The sequence below is a fragment of the Oncorhynchus keta genome, chromosome 4 (assembly GCF_023373465.1).
Source record: "Oncorhynchus keta strain PuntledgeMale-10-30-2019 chromosome 4, Oket_V2, whole genome shotgun sequence".
Taxonomy (NCBI): domain Eukaryota; kingdom Metazoa; phylum Chordata; class Actinopteri; order Salmoniformes; family Salmonidae; genus Oncorhynchus; species Oncorhynchus keta.
This window is the reverse complement of record NC_068424.1, coordinates 85,194,898-85,204,098: the sequence shown is the minus strand read 5'-3', so window position 1 is coordinate 85,204,098 and position 9,201 is coordinate 85,194,898. Positions and strand designations below refer to the sequence as shown.

The 9,201-nt window shown below is 50.9% G+C and overlaps 1 protein-coding gene and 1 long non-coding RNA gene across 6 annotated transcripts in view; one reads left to right on the top strand and one right to left on the bottom strand.

Annotated features, from left to right (window-relative positions):
* The window catches only part of LOC127929758 (uncharacterized), a 54,703-nt gene that overhangs the window by 30,456 nt on the left and 15,046 nt on the right, over positions 1 to 9,201 (bottom strand). The window lies entirely within an intron of this gene.
* The window catches only part of LOC118381277 (probable ATP-dependent RNA helicase DDX41), a 127,954-nt gene that overhangs the window by 104,628 nt on the left and 14,125 nt on the right, over positions 1 to 9,201 (top strand).

Genomic DNA, 9,201 nt, shown 5'->3' with positions numbered 1-9,201 from the left:
CTGGTTAGTAACAGCCCCTCCTCTGGTTAGTAACAACCCCTCCTCCTCTGGTTAGTAACAACCCCTCCTCCTCTGGTTAGTAACAACCCCTCCTCCTCTGGTTAGTAACAACCCCTCCTCCTCTGGTTAGTAACAACCCCTCCTCCTCTGGTTAGTAACAACCCCTCCTCCTCTGGTTAGTAACAACCCCTCCTCCTCTGGTTAGTAACAACCCCTCCTCCTCTGGTTAGTAACAACCCCTCCTCCTCTGGTTAGTAACAACCCCTCCTCCTCTGGTTAGTAACAACCCCTCCTCCTCTGGTTAGTAACAACCCCTCCTCCTCTGGTTAGTAACAACCCCTCCTCCTCTGGTTAGTAACAACCCCTCCTCCTCTGGTTAGTAACAACCCCTCCTCCGGTTAGTAACAACCCCTCCTCTGGTTAGTAACAGCCCCTCCTCTGGTTAGTAACAGCCCCTCCTCTGGTTAGTAACAACCCCTCCTCTGGTTAGTAACAACCCCTCCTCTGGTTAGTAACAGCCCCTCCTCTGGTTAGTAACAGCCCCTCCTCCGGTTAGTAACAACCCCTCCTCTGGTTAGTAACAACACCTCCTCTGGTTAGTAACAACACCTCCTCTGGTTAGTAACAGCCCCTCCTCCTCTGGTTAGTAACAGCCCCTCCTCCTCTGGTTAGTAACAACCCCTCCTCCTCTGGTTAGTAACAACCCCTCCTCCTCTGGTTAGTAACAACCCCCCCTCCTCTGTTTAGTAACAACCCCTCCTCCTCTGGTTAGTAACAACACCTCCTCCTCTGGTTAGTAACAACCCCTCCTCCTCTGGTTAGTAACAACCCCTCCTCCTCTGGTTAGTAACAACCCCTCCTCCTCTGGTTAGTAACAACCCCTCCTCCTCTGGTTAGTAACAACCCCTCCTCCTCTGGTTAGTAACAACCCCTCATCCTCTGGTTAGTAACAACCCCTCATCCTCTGGTTAGTAACAACCCCTCATCCTCTGGTTAGTAACAACCCCTCATCCTCTGGTTAGTAACAACCCCTCATCCTCTGGTTAGTAACAGCCCTCTCCTCTGGTTAGTAACAACCCCTCCTCTGGTTAGTAACAACCCCTCCTCCTCGGTTAGTAACAACCCCTCCTCTGGTTAGTAACAGCCCCTCCTCTGGTTAGTAACAGCCCCTCCTCTGGTTAGTAACAGCCCCTCCTCTGGTTAGTAACAGCCCCTCCTCTGGTTAGTAACAGCCCCTCCTCTCGGTTAGTAACAGCCCCTCCTCCTCTGGTTAGTAACAACCCCTCCTCTCGGTTAGTAACAACCCTCCTCCTCTGGTTAGTAACAGCCCTCTCCTCTGGTTAGTAACAACCCCTCCTCCTCTGGTTAGTAACAACCCCTCCTCCTCTGGTTAGTAACAACCCCTCCTCCTCTGGTTAGTAACAACCCCTCCTCCTCTGGTTAGTAACAACCCCTCCTCTGGTTAGTAACAACCCTCTCCTCTGGTTAGTAACAACCCCTCCTCCTCTGGTTAGTAACAACCCCTCCTCTGGTTAGTAACAACCTCCTCCTCTGGTTAGTAACAGCCCCTCCTCCTCTGGTTAGTAACAACCCCTCCTCCTCTGGTTAGTAACAACCCCTCCTCCTCTGGTTAGTAACAACCCCTCCTCCTCTGGTTAGTAACAACCCCTCCTCCTCTGGTTAGTAACAACCCCTCCTCCTCTGGTTAGTAACAACCCCTCCTCCTCTGGTTAGTAACAACCCCTCCTCCTCTGGTTAGTAACAACCCCTCCTCCTCTGGTTAGTAACAACCCCTCCTCCTCTGGTTAGTAACAACCCCTCCTCCTCTGGTTAGTAACAACCCCTCCTCCTCTGGTTAGTAACAACCCCTCCTCCTCTGGTTAGTAACAACCCCTCCTCCTCTGGTTAGTAACAACCCCTCCTCCTCTGGTTAGTAACAACCCCTCCTCCTCTGGTTAGTAACAACCCCTCCTCCTCTGGTTAGTAACAACCCCTCCTCCTCTGGTTAGTAACAACCCCTCCTCCTCTGGTTAGTAACAACCCCTCCTCCTCTGGTTAGTAACAACCCCTCCTCCTCTGGTTAGTAACAACCCCTCCTCCTCTGGTTAGTAACAACCCCTCCTCCTCTGGTTAGTAACAACCCCTCATCCTCTGGTTAGTAACAACTCCTCTGGTTAGTAACAACCCTCATCCTCTGGTTAGTAACAACCCCTCATCCTCTGGTTAGTAACAACCCCTCCTCCTCTGGTTAGTAACAACCCCTCCTCTGGTTAGTAACAACCCCTCCTCTGGTTAGTAACAACCCCCTCCTCTGGTTAGTAACAACCCCTCCTCTGGTTAGTAACAGCCCCTCCTCTGGTTAGTAACAGCCCCTCCTCTGGTTAGTAACAGCCCTCCTCCTCTGGTTAGTAACAGCCCCTCCTCTGGTTAGTAACAGCCCCTCCTCTCGGTTAGTAACAGCCCCTCCTCCTCTGGTTAGTAACAGCCCTCTCCTCTGGTTAGTAACAACCCCTCCTCCTCTGGTTAGTAACAACCCTCCTCCTCTGGTTAGTAACAGCCCTCCTCCTCTGGTTAGTAACAACCCCTCCTCCTCTGGTTAGTAACAACCCCTCCTCCTCTGGTTAGTAACAACCCCTCCTCCTCTGGTTAGTAACAACCCCTCCTCCTCTGGTTAGTAACAACCCCTCCTCCTCTGGTTAGTAACAACCCCTCCTCCTCTGGTTAGTAACAACCCCTCCTCCTCTGGTTAGTAACAACCCCTCCTCCTCTGGTTAGTAACAACCCCTCCTCTGGTTAGTAACAACCCCTCCTCTGGTTAGTAACAACCCCTCCTCCTCTGGTTAGTAACAACTCCTCTGGTTAGTAACAACCCCTCATCCTCTGGTTAGTAACAACCCCTCATCCTCTGGTTAGTAACAGCCCCTCCTCCTCTGGTTAGTAACAGCCCCTCCTCCGGTTAGTAACAGCCCCTCCTCTGGTTAGTAACAACCCCTCCTCTGGTTAGTAACAACCCCTCCTCTGGTTAGTAACAACCCCTCCTCTGGTTAGTAACAACCCCTCCTCTGGTTAGTAACAGCCTCCTCCTCTGGTTAGTAACAACCCTCCTCCTCTGGTTAGTAACAACCCCTCCTCCTCTGGTTAGTAACAGCCCCTCCTCCTCTGGTTAGTAACAGCCCCTCCTTCTGGTTAGTAACAGCCCCTCCTCTCGGTTAGTAACAACCCCTCCTCTGGTTAGTAACAACTCCTCTGGTTAGTAACAACTCCTCTGGTTAGTAACAACCCCTCCTCCTCTGGTTAGTAACAACCCCTCCTCCTCTGGTTAGTAACAACCCCTCCTCCTCTGGTTAGTAACAACCCCTCCTCCTCTGGTTAGTAACAACCCCTCCTCCTCTGGTTAGTAACAACCCCTCCTCCTCTGGTTAGTAACAACCCCTCCTCCTCTGGTTAGTAACAACCCCTCCTCCTCTGGTTAGTAACAACCCCTCATCCTCTGGTTAGTAACAACCCCTCATCCTCTGGTTAGTAACAACCCCTCATCCTCTGGTTAGTAACAACCCCTCATCCTCTGGTTAGTAACAGCCCCTCCTCTCGGTTAGTAACAGCCTCCTCCTCTGGTTAGTAACAACCCCTCCTCTGGTTAGTAACAACCCCTCCTCTGGTTAGTAACAGCCCCTCCTCTGGTTAGTAACAGCCCCTCCCTCTGGTTAGTAACAGCCCCTCCTCTGGTTAGTAACAGCCCCTCCTCTGGTTAGTAACAGCCCCTCCTCCTCTGGTTAGTAACAGCCCCTCCTCTCGGTTAGTAACAGCCCCTCCTCCTCTGGTTAGTAACAACCCTCTCCTCTGGTTAGTAACAACCCCTCCTCTGGTTAGTAACAGCCCCTCCTCTGGTTAGTAACAACCCTCTCCTCTGGTTAGTAACAACCCCTCCTCCTCTGGTTAGTAACAACCCCTCCTCCTCTGGTTAGTAACAACCCTCCTCCTCTGGTTAGTAACAACCCCTCCTCCTCTGGTTAGTAACAACCCCTCCTCCTCTGGTTAGTAACAACCCCTCCTCTGGTTAGTAACAGACCCCTCCTCTGGTTAGTAACAGCCCCTCCTCCTCTGGTTAGTAACAGCCCCTCCTCCTCTGGTTAGTAACAACCCTCCTCTGGTTAGTAACAACCCCTCCTCTGGTTAGTAACAGCCCCTCCTCCTCTGGTTAGTAACAGCCCCTCCTCCTCTGGTTAGTAACAACCCCTCCTCCTCTGGTTAGTAACAACCCCTCCTCCTCTGGTTAGTAACAACCCCTCCTCCTCTGGTTAGTAACAACCCCTCCTCCTCTGGTTAGTAACAACCCCTCCTCCTCTGGTTAGTAACAACCCCTCCTCCTCTGGTTAGTAACAACCCCTCCTCCTCTGGTTAGTAACAACCCCTCCTCCTCTGGTTAGTAACAACCCCTCCTCCTCTGGTTAGTAACAACCCCTCCTCCTCTGGTTAGTAATACCTTCCTCTGTTAGTAATAACCCTCCTCCTCTGTTTAGTAACAACCCTCCTCCTGTTAGTAAATAACCCTCCTCCCTCTGAGTTAGTAATAACCTCCTTTCCGTTCGTAACACCCCTCCTCCTCTGGTGGAGGGCTGTCAACCTCCTCTGTTGCACACCCTCCCTCCTCTGTTTGTAATAACCCTCCTCCTCTGTTAGTAATAACCCTCCTCCTCTAAAAGAGTAACAACTCTCCTGGTGACGTACACCTCTCCTCCGGTTAGTAACAGCTCTCCTCCTGTTAGTAAATAATTTCTCCTTTGAAAGGCACACCTCCTCCGGTCATTAACAATTCCTCTCTGGTTAGTAACATTCCCTCCTCTGGTTAGTAACAGCCCCTCCTCTGGTTGGGGTAACAGTCCCTCCTCTGTTAGTAACAGCCCCTCCTCGGTTAGTAACAGCCCCTCCTCTGGTTAGTAACAGCCCCTCCTCGGTTAGTAACAGCCCCTCCTTCGGTTAGTAACAGCCTTCCTTCTGGTTAGTAACAACCTCCTGGTTAGTAACAACCCCTCTGGTTAGTAACAGCCCTCCTCTGGCTAGTAACAAACCTCCCTCCTCTGGTTAGTAACAACTCCTCCTCCTGGGTTAGTAAATAAACCCCTCCTCCTCTGGTTAGTAACAACTCCTCCTCTGGTTAGTAACAACTCCCTCCTCCTCTGGTTAGTAACAACCCTCCTCCTCTGGTTAGTAACAACCCCTCCTCCTCTGGTTAGTAACAACCCCTCCTCCTCTGGTTAGTAACAACCCCTCCTCTGGGTGAGTAACAGCCCCTCCTCTGGTTAGTAACAAGCCCCTCCTCTGGTTAGTACCCACTCCCTCCTCCGGTTAGTAATAACTTCTCCTCCTCTGGTTAGTAACGCACTCTCCTCTCCTCAATAGTAACAACCCTCCTCCTCTGGTTAGTAACAACCCTCCTCCTCTGGTTAGTAACAACCCTCCTCTGGTAGTAACAGCTCCTCCTCTGGGTTAGTAATAACCCCCTCCTCTGGTTAGTAACAATTTCTCCTCCTCTCCTCCTCTGGGTTAGTAACAATTCTCCTCCTCTGGTTAGTTAGTAATAGCCCCTCCTCTGGTTAGTAACAACCCCTCCTCTGGTTAGTAACAACTCCTCTCCTCTGGTTAGTAATAACCCCTCTCCGGTTAGTAACAACCCCTCTCTGGTTAGTAACAGCCCCTCCTCCTCCGGTTAGTAACAGCCCTCTCCTGTTAGTAACAACCCCTCCTCTGGTTAGTAACAACCCCTCCTCTGGTTAGTAACAACCCTCCCTCCTCTGTTAGTAATAACCCTCCTCTGGTTAGTAATAACCCCTCCTCTGGTTAGTAACAATCTCTGGTTAGTAAACAACTCTCTCCTCTGGTTAGTAATCTCCTCTGGTTAGTAACAACCCCTCCTCTGGTTAGTAACAACCCCTCCTCTGGTTAGTAACAGCCCCTTCTTCGGTTAGTACCAACTCCCTCCTCTGGTTAGTAAATAACCCCTCCTCTGGTTAGTAACAACCTCCTCTGTTAGTAACAACCTCCTCCTCTGGTTAGTAACAACCCCTCCTCCTCTGGTTAGTAACAACCCTCCTCCTCTGGTTAGTAACAACTCCTCTGGTTAGTAACAACCCCCTCCTCCTCTGGTTAGTAACAGCCCTCCTCTGGTTAGTAACAACCCCTCCTCCTCTGGTTAGTAACAACCTCCTCCTCTGGTTAGTAACAACCCTCTCCTCTGGTTAGTAACAACCTCTCCTCTGGTTAGTAACAACCCTCCTCCTCTGGTTAGTAACAACCCTCATCCTCTGGTTAGTAACAACCCTCCTCCTCTGGTTAGTAACAACCCCTCTCTGGTTGCACAACCCTCATCCTCTGGTTAGTAACAACCCTCCTCCTCTGGTTAGTAATAACCCTCCTCCGGTTAGTAACAACCCCTCCTCTGGTTAGTAACAACCCCTCCTCTGGTGAGTAACACCCCTCCTCCTCTGGTTAGTAACAACCCCTCCTCTGGTTAGTAACAACCTCCTCTGGTTAGTAATGACCCCTCCTCTGGTTAGTAACAACCCTCCTCTGGTTAGTAACAACCCCTCCTCCTGGTTAGTAACAGCCCTCCTCCTCCGGTTAGTAACAACCCTCCTCTGGTTAGTAACAACCCTCCTCCTCTGGTTAGTAACAACCCCCTCATCCGGTTAGTAACGAACCCCTCCTCTGGTTAGTAACAGCCCCTCCTCCTCCGGTTAGTAACAGCCCTCCTCCTCCGGTTAGTAACAACCCCTCCTCTGGTTAGTAACAACTCCTCTGGTTAGTAACAACCCCTCCTCTGGTTAGTAACAACCCTCCTCTGGTTAGTAACAACCCCTCCTCTGGTTAGTAACAACCCCTCCTCTGGTTAGTAACAACCCTCCTCTGGTTAGTAACAGCCCTCCTCTGGTTAGTAACAACCTCCTCTGGTTAGTAACAACCCCTCCTCTGGTTAGTAACAACCCCTCCTCTGGTTAGTAACAACCCCTCCTCTGGTTAGTAACAGCCCTTCTTCGGTTAGTAACCCCCTCCTCTGGTTAGTAACAACCCCTCCTCCTCTGGTTAGTAACAACCCCTCCTCTGGTTAGTAACAACCCCTCCTCTGGTTAGTAACAACCCCTCCCTGGTTAGTAACAACCCTCCTCTGGTTAGTAACAACCCCTCCTCTGGTTAGTAACAACCCCTCCTCTGGTTAGTAACAGCCCCTCCTCTGGTTAGTAACAACCCTCCTCTGTTAGTAACCCCCTCCTCTGGTTAGTAACAGCCCCTCCTCTTCGGTTAGTAACAACCCCTCCTCTGGTTAGTAACAACCCTCCTCCTCTGGTTAGTAACAACCCCTCCTCCTCTGGTTAGTAACAACCTCTCCTCCTCTGGTTAGTAACAACCCTCCTCCTCTGGTTAGTAACAGCCCCTCCTCCTCTGGTTAGTAACAACCCCTCCTCCTCTGGTTAGTAACAGCCCTCCTCCTCTGGTTAGTAACAACCCCCCTCCTCTGGTTAGTAACAGCCCCTCCTCCTCTGGTTAGTAACAACCCCTCCTCCTCTGGTTAGTAACAGCCCTCATCCTCTGGTTAGCAACAACCCTCATCCTCGGTTAGCAATAACCTCATCCTCTGGTTAGCAACAACCTCATCCTCTGGTTAGCAACAACCCTCATCCTCTGGTTAGTAACAACTCCCCTCCTCTGGTTAGTAACAACCCCTCATCCTCTGGTTAGTAACAACCCTCATCCGGTTAGTAACAGCCCCTCCTCCGGTTAGTAACAACCCCTCCTCTGGTTAGTAACAGCCCCTCCTCTGGTTAGTAACAACCCCTCCTCTGGTTAGTAACAACCCCTCCCTCTGGTTAGTAACAACCCCTCCTCTGGTTAGTAACAACCCCTCCTCTGGTTAGTAACAACCCCTCCTCTGGTTAGTAACAACCCCTCCTCTGGTTAGTAACAGCCCTCCTCTGGTTAGTAACAGCCCCTCCTTCGGTTAGTAACAACCCCTCCTCTGGTTAGTAACAGCCCCTCCTCTGGTTAGTAACAACTCCCTCCTCTGGTTAGTAACAACCCCTCCTCTGGTTAGTAACAACCCCTCCTCTGGTTAGTAACAACCCTCCTCCTCTGGTTAGTAACAACCCCTCCTCCTCTGGTTAGTAACAACCCCTCCTCCTCTGGTTAGTAACAACCCCTCCTCCTCTGGTTAGTAACAACCCCCCTCCTCTGGTTAGTAACAACCCCTCATCCTCTGGTTAGTAACAACCCCTCATCCTCTGGTTAGTAACAGCCCCTCATCCTTCGGTTAGTAACAGCCCTCTCCTCTGGTTAGTAACAGCTAACTCATCCTCTGGTTAGTAACAGCTCCTCATCCTCTGGTTAGTAACAACCCTCCTGGTTAGTAACAACCCTCCTCTGGTTAGTAACAACCCCTCCTCTGGTTAGTAACAACCTCCTCTGGTTAGTAACAACCCCTCCTCTGGTTAGTAACAACCCTCCTCTGGTTAGTAACAGCCCCTCCTCTGGTTAGTAACAGCCCCTCCTTCCTCTGGTTAGTAACAACCCCTCCTCTGGTTAGTAACAACCCCTCCTCTGGTTAGTAACAACCCCTCCTCCTCTGGTTAGTAACAACCCCCCTCCTCCTCTGGTTAGTAACAACCCCTCCTCCTCTGGTTAGTAACAACCCCTCCTCCTCTGGTTAGTAACAACCCCTCCTCCTCTGGTTAGTAACAACCCTCATCCTCTGGTTAGTAACAACCCTCATCCTCTGGTTAGTAACAACCCCTCATCCTCTGGTTAGTAACAGCCCTCATCCTCTGGTTAGTAACAGCCCTCATCCTCTGGTTAGTAACAGCCCCTCCTCCTCTGGTTAGTAACAGCCCCCCCTCCTCTGGTTAGTAACAACCTCCTCTGGTTAGTAACAACCCCTCCTCTGGTTAGTAACAGCCTCCTCCTCTGGTTAGTAACAGCCCTCCTTCGTGTTAGTAACAGCCCCTCCTCTGGTTAGTAACAACCCCTCCTCTGTTTAGTAACAACCCCTCTGGTTAGTAACAGCCCTCCTCTGGTTAGTAACAACCCTCCTCCTCTGGTTAGTTAACCCTCCTCCTCTGGTTAGTAACAACCCCTCATCCTCTGGTTAGTAACAACCCCTCCTCCTCTGGTTAGTAACAACCCCTCCTCTGGTTAGTAACAACTCCTCCTCTG